Source organism: Oncorhynchus keta, chromosome 10 (assembly GCF_023373465.1).
Source record: "Oncorhynchus keta strain PuntledgeMale-10-30-2019 chromosome 10, Oket_V2, whole genome shotgun sequence".
Lineage (NCBI taxonomy): Eukaryota > Metazoa > Chordata > Actinopteri > Salmoniformes > Salmonidae > Oncorhynchus > Oncorhynchus keta.
The window spans coordinates 79,521,091-79,531,582 of NC_068430.1; the positions used below are offsets into that span (position 1 = coordinate 79,521,091).

General features: G+C 43.9%; 2 long non-coding RNA genes and 1 other non-coding gene across 6 annotated transcripts; 1 reads left to right on the plus strand and 2 right to left on the minus strand.

The window, feature by feature from the left end:
* Nucleotides 1–1,357: 1,357 nt before the first annotated feature.
* On the plus strand, nucleotides 1,358–7,667 carry LOC118381198 (uncharacterized). Of its 3 annotated transcripts, XR_008145423.1 has the most exons (6): nucleotides 1,365–1,507; nucleotides 1,749–1,822; nucleotides 2,176–2,255; nucleotides 6,441–6,652; nucleotides 6,738–7,010; nucleotides 7,117–7,667. It is a non-coding gene; the product is annotated as an uncharacterized LOC118381198 (long non-coding RNA). The 3 variants fall into 3 exon arrangements; XR_008145422.1 differs by lacking the exon at nucleotides 1,749–1,822 and having other exon boundaries at nucleotides 1,358–1,507; XR_008145421.1 differs by lacking the exon at nucleotides 1,365–1,507 and having other exon boundaries at nucleotides 1,514–1,822.
* LOC127932713 (U6 spliceosomal RNA) lies at nucleotides 2,928–3,034 on the minus strand. Its single transcript, XR_008146398.1, has one exon. It is a non-coding gene; the product is annotated as a U6 spliceosomal RNA (small nuclear RNA).
* Nucleotides 7,668–7,677: 10 nt separating the features above from the next.
* On the minus strand, nucleotides 7,678–10,215 carry LOC118382569 (uncharacterized). Of its 2 annotated transcripts, none has more exons than XR_008145425.1 (3): nucleotides 8,901–10,215; nucleotides 8,721–8,817; nucleotides 7,678–8,410 (listed from the first exon to the last, which is right to left on the minus strand). It is a non-coding gene; the product is annotated as an uncharacterized LOC118382569 (long non-coding RNA). The 2 variants fall into 2 exon arrangements; XR_008145424.1 differs by having other exon boundaries at nucleotides 8,711–8,817.
* Between the last annotated feature and the right edge of the window lie 277 nt (nucleotides 10,216–10,492).

Sequence of the window (10,492 nt, forward strand, 5' to 3'; positions counted from 1 at the left end):
CGATATTGTCTGGCAGTCTCACTCTCAACTCCTTAGTGAGGGAGATAGTGAAGGCTACACAACGCTTTCGGACATTGTTTTCATCCTCAGGCGCAAGGTGAAGCTCAGCTGCCTTTGACTCAAAAAGGTAACCAAGGTACGGTTTGGGACTGATGTATCCATCTATTGGCCCTTTCTTTGAGTACATCAACATTTGTCAGTGGATTCAGCACCCTGTTGCTCACAGACTTGATCAGGCTAACCAAGCTGTCAAGTTGCTTAATAGGATCTACTTGCTCTCCCTCAAAAGCCTTGATGGCCAACTGTACCTCACCCAGCACTGACTTTAAAAAAGTCAGATACAATATGTTTTGAGGATCACTGTACATAAACCCTCAGCCATGTAGCAGTGTTCACTGGACTTGGTGACTGTGAAATGCAGCCTAAGCTCCTCCCACTGGTCCAAAATGCATGAAACCAATGTTCAATGGTTCAATGGAGAGCCAACGTGTGGCACACACCTTGGTTTGCTGTAAAGGTTTCTCCCCACAGTAGATGGCCTCATATATGGCCTTGAAGGCCTCCCTGTGCTTTGGAGATACTGATACCCAGTCATAAGTCTCTCGTACCAAGTACTCCACACTACGGGGGATGGTGTCATTGGAAGCATGACTTACAGCAAGCTGCAGCAGAGAGTGGCACACACAGCGAATAAAAAAACAGATATTTGAGGCCATACTCCTACTTCAGCACTTTATGGACCCCATTGTTAATCCCCGTCATAACAGAGGCATTGTCAGTCCCTACCCCAGGAGTTTCTCTTTTTTAAGACAACACTTCTCGAGGAAAGCCACAACAGCACGGGCTATAGATTTGGCATCTCCTCCCTCCAACTCAACAAGCCCCAGAAATGTTGATACAATTGTCTGCTTGGTGTCACTAAAGTACCTTATCACAACCCCCAGGTACTTAGAAACACGTACATCCGTGGACTCATCGAGGAGGCTGAAACGCTGCTCACCCACATCTGAGTATAGGAGGCTGAAACGCTGGTCATGCTGTTTTACTCCAATAGAATTTAGTCAGTATTTTTGCTCCCATTCTAGCGGCCACTGGTAATAATTACACTCTAAAATGATTTAATTTCACTACTTGAGAGAAAAATAATTTTAACTCCAGAAAAAACAACACCTGTGCCGAAGCAAATGCTACGTATGCATTACAGGTATAACATGCGTTTATCTTGGCCAGGTCGCAATTGCAAATGAGAACTTGTTCTCAACTTGCCTACTACTTGGTTAAATAAAGGTGAAATTAAAATAAATAAATATTTACTTGATGTATTTCACCGAAAATCCCTGATATTTATTATAATTTATTGTTTTATGGTTATTTTGAGATTTGTTACACTACTTTCAAGAGTGAACTATTGTATTGTATTTATTTTCTACATGGTGTTAATGCTGTGAGGTCATCAACGGGAGTCATGCTTTTACTCCTCGGTTTGCTCAGAGCCTGATGAGGAGAGGTATGTGTTATGTTACGCTCCGCTCTTTTCAATGCACATGTAAGCAAATGTCCCAAAAAAACAAACGAAAATGATATCGTCATTGATTTAGTGTTGCGCTACAGTTTTTAGGAATATATATTAGTGTGAATGGCGAAAATGTTTGATTGCAACTTTGCAAGGCTTGCCCAGCCACCGTTACCTTTGCGGGTCTCTCAGGTGCAGACAGTTTTCAGACAGGAATTCAGCAGTCTTTTGTCAGGCTGATATAGTTGTGTATGGCAGTCCAGACGGCAGCATCAAGCTTGGCTTTGTATTTGTATCCATTCCATGCAGGTATGTTGTGAAATGTGACGATTTGATATGTAATGTTTAATGTGCTAATTAGTTAGCCGTTCTTAATTTTGTTACTTGTCTGGACATGTCAAAATGGCGTTGTTGCCTCATTAGTTTACCTCAGGTACAATAGTACACTAAGAAATATTTAGCATTTATTAGCTAATTATTTCTGTACAACATTTATACAATGAAATTAGTCTTTTGAAAATATGAACATGTACATCTTGTACAATGCATTTTTAGTTGTTGACGTGAGTTAGCTCAGAGCGTGATGAAGAGAGGCTAATATAGTTGTGTTTGGGAGTCCAGACAGCAGCACCAACCTTTGTCTTGTATTTGTATCCCTTCAGTCACTAAAAGAGAGACAACCAGCAGAATTGTGTCGAGACTTGTCTTCCACCTACACCTCACCAGAACACAACGCAGAAAGGTACTCACTCTCTCTCTCTCTCTCTCATTACCCTACTACTACCACCACTACGACTCATACCACCATCATCACTAAACTGCTATCATTACCCTACTACTACCACCATCATTACCACTACTACTACCTCCATCATCATTACTACCACCACCACCACCATCATTACTACTACCATCATTACCACTACTACTACTACTACTACCACCACCATCATCATTACTACTACTACTACTACTACTACTACCACCAGCAAGAGCAACATCATTGATAAATACAGAGAAAAGAGTCGGCCCAAGAATTGAACCCTGTGGCACCCCCATTAGAGACTGCCAGAGGACTCGACAACATGCCCTCCGATTTGACACAAATCTGGTTAGCTTCTGGAGGTTCTTGAATGTGTTCTAAAATAAAATAAAAAAAGTGATACCGTATCACATTCGAGACACGAACAAAACACGTCTTCACTGCTACGCCATCTTGGGAAATTATCACTGTTAGTGATGACACCAATGGATGCAATAGCACTATGTGGCCACCAGATGGAGGTATTGGAACAAATTAACATGAAGTCACTGCCATTATGGCACAATTTCCAATGGGATTTAAAACATTTTCTTATAGGTAATACTAGGAGGAAGATGGATGTCCCCCCTTATATATAGGGGTAAAAGGGGTCAAAATAAGGAACGCTTCACGAATTTGCGTGTCATCCTTGCGCAGGGGCCATGCTAATCTTCTCTGTATCGTTCCAATTTTAGTATATGTGCTGCCGAAGCGAGCACAATACAGACATAGGAGAGGCCCTCATATATAGAGCTCAACCCTCCTGACATTTCGGATCCTGGTTGCGGTCAAACAGACCTTCAGAGGCTCAAAAACCACCCATAGAAGGTTCCCACAGGATATTGTATAGACATGAAACTGCTAGGGATAATAATGGCTACCTGGTGTGTTGTAATCTTCTAACCTCTGCCTCAGAGTTGCAACGTATGCTGGGTGATATGCGAGTACACTGTCCCGTCTAGGACGTTGATAGGGTAGAACATAATGACGTAACAAAAGCCCTCGCACAAAACCCCACCCACTCACTGAAACCCGACACGCTCTGGGGCTGCATTCACTAAAGGTCCTCATGCATAAACTTAGCAGGAAATGTTGTGAAGCCTACGTCAAAAATACCCTAACATGGGGGTTTTAAAATCGTGTACCTTACGTGAAAATGTGCTATTTGGTAAGAAAGTGATCAGTGATCAACTGTAAACTGCTGTTTTGTGACATTTTGACTTTAGTTATAGATGTAGAGACATTTAATTGATTATAAGGAATGATTCTAGACTCAAATGTAGTGTAATAAGCTTTTGGACCCCCCTGCTGGTTTTTGGTCTTTGTTCCCCCCCTGCTGGTTTTAGTTGCTCTTCCCCTGGCCTTTGTTCCCCACCCTTCCCCCGCTCTCTACAACATGGCCCGGCCAAAGATACTTATAACCAACTCCCCATTTAGTAGCGAGAGAAGCAGAATAGAGCAACACAGAAGAGTAGTAACAGAGAGGAGAGAGAACTAGAACGAGAGAAACAGCAGAGAGGGAAATGGTAAAGAGAGCGACTAGAGATTCATGTGGCCTGGCTGTGGTTGGAAGGTGACTGTTTCAACGTTCATGTTGACACATTGCCAGTGTGGTTCAATAAGAGTTTTTAAAACTGGTGGTGGGGGGAGAAAGAGACAGAAGGGGGAGAGGGAGAATGAGAAAAGAGGGAGACAAAATGGGGAGACAAAAAGAGAAAGAAAGGGAGAGTGAGAGACAAAGGGAGGGAAAGAAAAAGGGGAGTGAGTGAGAAAAAGGGGGAGAATGATGAGAGAAATGTCATTGGTTTGGCTGAGAGGAGAACACCTTTATTTAACCAGGAGGAAAAATAGGGAGAGAAAGTGAACACCTTTATTTGACAGAGAAAGAGAGAGAAGGGGGATGTCATTGGTTTGGCTGACTTTTATTTTTTTACCTTTTTTAACCAGGTAGGCTAGTTGAGAACACCTTTATTTAACCAGGTAGGCTAGTTGAGAACACCTTTATTTAACCAGGTAGGCTAGTTGAGAACACCTTTATTTAACCAGGTAGGCTAGTTGAGAACACCTTTATTTAACCAGGTAGGCTAGTTGAGAACACCAGGTAGGCTTTATTTAACCAGGTAGGCTAGTTGAGAACACCTTTATTTAACCAGGTAGGCTAGTTGAACACCTTTATTTAACCAGGTAGGCTAGTTGAGAACACCTTTATTTAACCAGGTAGGCTAGTTGAGAACACCTTTATTTAACCAGGTAGGCTAGTTGAGAACACCTTTATTTAACCAGGTAGGCTAGTTGAGAACACCTTTATTTAACCAGGTAGGCTAGTTGAGAACACCTTTATTTAACCAGGTAGGCTAGTTGAGAACACCTTTATTTAACCAGGTAGGCTAGTTGAGAACACCTTTATTTAACCAGGTAGGCTAGTTGAGAACACCTTTATTTAACCAGGTAGGCTAGTTGAGAACACCTTTATTTAACCAGGTAAGTTGAGAACACCTTTATTTAACCAGGCTAGTTGAGAACACCTTTATTTAACTAGTTGAGAACACCTTTATTTAACAGGTAGGCTAGTTGAGCCAAGACCTTTATTTAACCAGGTAGGCTAGTGAGAACACCTTTATTTAACCAGACTAGTTGAGAACACCTTTATTTAACCAGGTAACTTTATTTAACCAGGTAGGCTAGTTGAGAACAAGTTCTCATTTACAATGGACCTGGCCAAGATAAACATAGCAGTGTAACAAGTTCATGGACTAAACAATTAACAAGTCAATAACACAGTATAAAAAAAGGGGAGTCTATATACAATGTGTGCAAAAGGCATGAGGAGGTAGGTGAATAATTACAATTTTGCAGATTAACACTGGAGTGTTAGATGATCTAGATGTGCAGGTAGAGATATTGGTGTGCAAAAGAGCAGAAAAGTAAATAAATAAAAACAGTATGGGGATGAGGTAGGTAAATTGGGTGGGCTATTAACCGATGGACTACGTACAGCTGCAGCGATTTTTGCAATTCGTTCCAGTCACAGGCAGCAGAGAACTGGAAGGAAAGGCGGCCAAATGAGGTGTTGGCTTTAGGGATGATCAGTGAGATACACCTGCTGGGGCGCGTGCTACGGGTGGGTGTTGCCATCGTGACCAGTGAACTGAGATAAGGCGGAGCTTTACCTAGCATGGACTTGTAGATGACCTGGAGCCAGTGGGTCTGGCGACGAATATGTAGCGAGGGCCAGGCGACTAGAGCATACAAGTCGCAGTGGTAGGTGGTATAAGGTGCTTTAGTAACAAAACGGATGGCACTGTGATAAACTGCATCCAGTTTGCTGAGTAGAGTATTGGAAGCCATTTTGTAGATGACAACGCCGAAGTCAAGGATCGGTAGGATAGTCAGTTTTACTAGGGTAAGTTTGGCGGCGTGAGTGAAGGAGGCTTTGTTGCGGAATAGAAAGCCGACTCTAGATTTGATTTTAGATTGGAGATGTTTGATATAAGTCTGGAAGGAGAGTTTACAGTCTAGCCAGACACCTAGGTACTTATAGATGTCCACATATTCTAGGTTAGAACCATCCAGGGTGGTGATGCAAGTCGGGCGTGCTGGTGCAGGCAGCAAACGGTTGAAAAGCATGCATTTGGTTTTGCTAGCGTTTAAGAGCAGTTGGAGGCCACGGAAGGAGTGTTGTATGGCATTGAAGCTCGTTTGGAGGTTAGATAGCACAGTGTCCAAGGAAGGGCCAGAAGTATACAGAATGGTGTCGTCTGCGTAGAGGTGGATTAGGGAATCGCCCGCAGCAAGAGCAACATCATTGATATATACAGAGAAAAGTCGGCCCAAGAATTGAACCCTGTGGCACCCCCATAGAGACTGCCAGAGGACCGGACAACATGCCCTCCGATTTGACACATCTGGTTAGCTTCTGGAGGTTCTTGAATGTAATTCTAAAGTTAAAAATAATAGCGATACCGTATCACATTGGGTGAGGCAGGTTACCGGAAGGTATAATCAAATAAAAAATCGAAAAGAGATCGAAAATAAAATTTAAATATATATACAAAAAAATACAAAAATACAAAAGCACACGAGACACGAGTTATTATTTCTTCTTCGTGTTGTCATCATCTATAGGAACAAGTGCGGGTGCCGAGCACTTTCAGGCCTGCCTCCTTGAAGGGTTGGTTGGGTGGAATGAGGACCGTGCTGAAGCAGAGGGGGGCGCGCGCAGAAGCAGACCCTGCACTGCTATGATGGTGTAGCCCAGCACGCCATCATTGAGCTGAGCCAGAAGCTCCTGGGCTGCAGTCTTGTGAAGGATCACACAAGGCCTGCAAAGTACACTGGTATGTATTTCTAAATTATACACACACACTAAAACATGTGCAGTTCTGTTTATGTACAACTCTTGTTTTTTCTTTTCTCTCTAAGGGGAACTCATTGGGGTCGAGTATCTCTTCTCCCAGACCCATGGTGACCAGAGGTTGGAGTCCAACCTCGGTAAGGACCCAGACGGGACACCTACTCTATTTGAGGGAGAGGAGGATGACCCCACCATGTCCTTGCCCGACCTCGATGACCGTCTCCCACTAGTCTCTCCACTCAGGAAGGCCCCTCCACCGCCCACTCAACCCATCCCAGGTACCTGTCGTCACACCCCCTGATGACACTGCACCAGCTGCCAGTCAGGTCCCGGAAGATGATGTAAGTGCCTATCCACGTCCTAAACAGATCACTCAAGTTTCTTTCCATTCGTAACTATTAATGTGACTATTAATCCAACCTGTCCCCATGACGCTTCTATTTCCAGGAGAACATAGGACCTGATGGGGTTAGTGGATACCAGCACGTGGTCCTCCTGGCCACTAGTCAGCCACTGTCACCTCCACCCAGTCTGTCTTCTACCTCCCTCCCTATAACGCCAGTCTTCCAAGACCTACCCAAGGTCTCCAGGACCACCAAATGAATGAGGAGGAAGAAGCTGGAGTCTGGCATTAAAGTCAGAGCGCACAAGCCATACGAAGGCTATAAGTGCTCTAAATGTGGCAAGCCTAAAACTTCTGAGTTTGGACACAGTATGTATGGTTCTGTGAGATTCTGTGCCGCTATCTCTGGTGGCCAAACTATGGAGGAGTGGCTGGCACTCATGTGGGCCCAGCATGGTGCTATAGCCAAGGCCAGTAAAATCTGACTGACTCGTGTTACATTATAAAGTAGTTTTTGTAAAAAATGTACGACATTCATTGTTAATCTCTTGTACATTTAGCTATTTTAAAATCACCTTAACTTGTACAGTCGGTGTAGGGGACATTATGCTGGGTTGCTTCACACATGACATTCCCTGTGAAATAAATAAATGAAATGCAAGCACTTTCTCCCTTAAATTCATTTTGATTTATTGTCATACACTCTTAAAGTTCAACAAATAACCTCCAGTTCTGAAAACACAAGGACCCACCTCCACACCTGACAGCCGTCCATGGTGGCCTCCAGTTTTGAACAGGCGGTTCCCCAAAGGTGATTTCTTTATTTGTTTTAATCTATTTTTTTAGGCCGTACATTTTGTTTATCTAATCAAAATAAACAATCCAAACAATAAATCAATACAACTTCAGTTAATTAAAAGAAAAGCAATTACCCAACAAATGAATGTGTTCGTTCAAATAACATGTAACAATCAGGGTCCGGCCCCTACACTTACATAGCCAATCAGGGTCCGGCCCCTACACTTACGTAGCCAATCAGGGTCCGGCCCCTACACTTACGTAGCCAATCAGGGTCCGGCCCCTACACTTACGTAGCCAATCAGGGTCCGGCCCCTACACTTACGTAGCCAATCAGGGTCCGGCCCCTACACTTACGTCGCCAATCAGGGTCCGGCCCCTACACTTACGTCGCCAATCAGGGTCAGGCCCCTACACTTACGTAGCCAATCAGAGTCCGGCCCCTACACTTACGTAGCCGCACTCTTGGGCCGGATGGTGCTGGCCGGCCTGGCCACAGCAGCTACCCCCTCCTGGTCTCTGCGCTGAATGTAGTCAATCAAGGCGGCCATCGCACTCCCAGGATAACGGGGTGTCTGCGTCCTCAAGCTCCTGACATATCTGTGTGAGACACAGCAGAGGGAACGTTTCAGATGTAAAATGTTGCATAGAACACACTGAGATGAACATAGAAAACACAAAAGACGCGCAGCACACATGACTTTATCCTGTGTGCACCCGTAGACTCACACAGGTCCTGCAGTGAGTCCCACTTACATTTACATTTAAGTCATTTAGCAGACGCTCTTATCCAGAGCGACTTACAAATTGGTGCATACACCTTATGACATCCAGTGGAACAGCCACTTACAATAGTGCATCTAAATCTTTTTAGGGGGGGGGGGGAGAAGGATTACTTACCCTTACTTACCCTATCCTAGGTATTCCTTGAAGAGGTGGGTACAAGTGTCAACAAGGCGGTTGACACTTGTACTTCCTGATGCCAACAAGGGCCTTGTCCTCCTGGCCTGAAATCAGCACGGGAACCAATTAACTGTCAGAGCAAAAGAGTTCCATCTTACATACAATGAGAAGAATCAAACAAACTCACCTGGCTGGGAGGACAGGACTTTAGCTTCCTCGTGCGCCCGGTTGAACCTGACCATCTCAGCGAGTCAGGGCGTCCTCACGGGAGGGCCCTGAGCACCAGAAACAGGGGGGCCGTCAGCGGCCACATTTACTGCCTGGGGCCTTGAGGACCAACTCCCGTGAGGGCGTGAAAACAGAACCTTGGATTTTCCATCTTAGGAGGCAAGAAAAATACTATTATCATGACTGATGAGTGCAGTGACAAGTGACAGCATAACCATATTAGATACATATAAAGGAACTTATGTTTGCTTGATAAGTCTGCTCGGAGGAGGACACCAGTGAGGGGGGTTTGGGGGTTATGGGTAGGATTAGGGTGATTATTATTTCACATGCAGTTAAATTCAGTTTACATAGAAAGACACGTTTGCCCCAAAGACCATCAATACAATGCATTCAACTACATACACTTCAAATGCATGCCATCAAAAAACTAAGGAAAATAGACAAATAGTATAGAATTCCAACTGAGTTGATATAGATGTTAGCTAAGGTTTTACAGGATTGTCAGTGGTCAAATAAACTTTGAGTTTTGTCCACCTACAGTAGTTTGCGATATACAACCTTTGTTAAATTAAACTCATCACATTTAGTCATCATTTGTTGCAAATTAAGCACAATTACCTCATATACTCACCGAGTAGCATCGATGGCTGACAGAAAAATATTTATAGCCAATGCTAACCTGCCTGTGCAGCAGCAGGCTACAGTAGCTAGCGATATAAGAAAGTTATTAAATTACAGTTTGGGAAGCCCCTGTAGTCAAACAAGGCGGTTGACTAGACATGTTATTCTCATATTTCATCACATGTATAGTCCTCCACGCTACATTCGTTGCAAATGAAGCAAAATTACCTTAGATACTCACCGAGTAGCATCAATGGCTGACAGAAAAAGATTTTGTGATGAAGTGACGTTAGGAACATTTCAGAGGAAGATGATTGGCTTAAAAACTTTTGGAACAAGCTTGGCTCTTCATTGGTGTATTTTTGCTCTCTTTCTCCAATTTGGAACAAACTGAAGCATCTGATTGGAGGAGAGGGCTAATAGGACAATATGGGAATTTGGAACAGAAAAATGCGGAAATTGCCCAAGGATATTGCCCATTCTTCTCTGTCGAAGGAGGAGGGGAAATGGGGGATTTGCTGGGTGAGAGGAGGAGTTGGCAGGGGTGTGTCAACAATGCATATTAAGTAGCCAATTTGCTTTGAGCACCAGGTCTAATATTTTTTCCCATTATATCCCCCTCCTATATTTCCCTCCCCATCCCCTATATTTTCCCCTCCCACATTCCCCCCCTAATTTCCCTCCTTATATTTCCCTACCCCTATTCTCCCCTGGCATATTTCCCTCCCTCTCCCCAATATTTACCCCTCCCATATTTCCCTTTCCCTCACCTATGTTTTTCCAACTTTTATCCCCTCCCTTCAGATCCCTCCTTATTTTTCTCCTGTCCTAATTCCCCTCCCCCATATTTTCCCCCTTTTTCCCGCCACTTTTCAATTCCCAAAATTCCTTTCCCCTCACCTATATTACCCTCCCCTATTTCCCTTC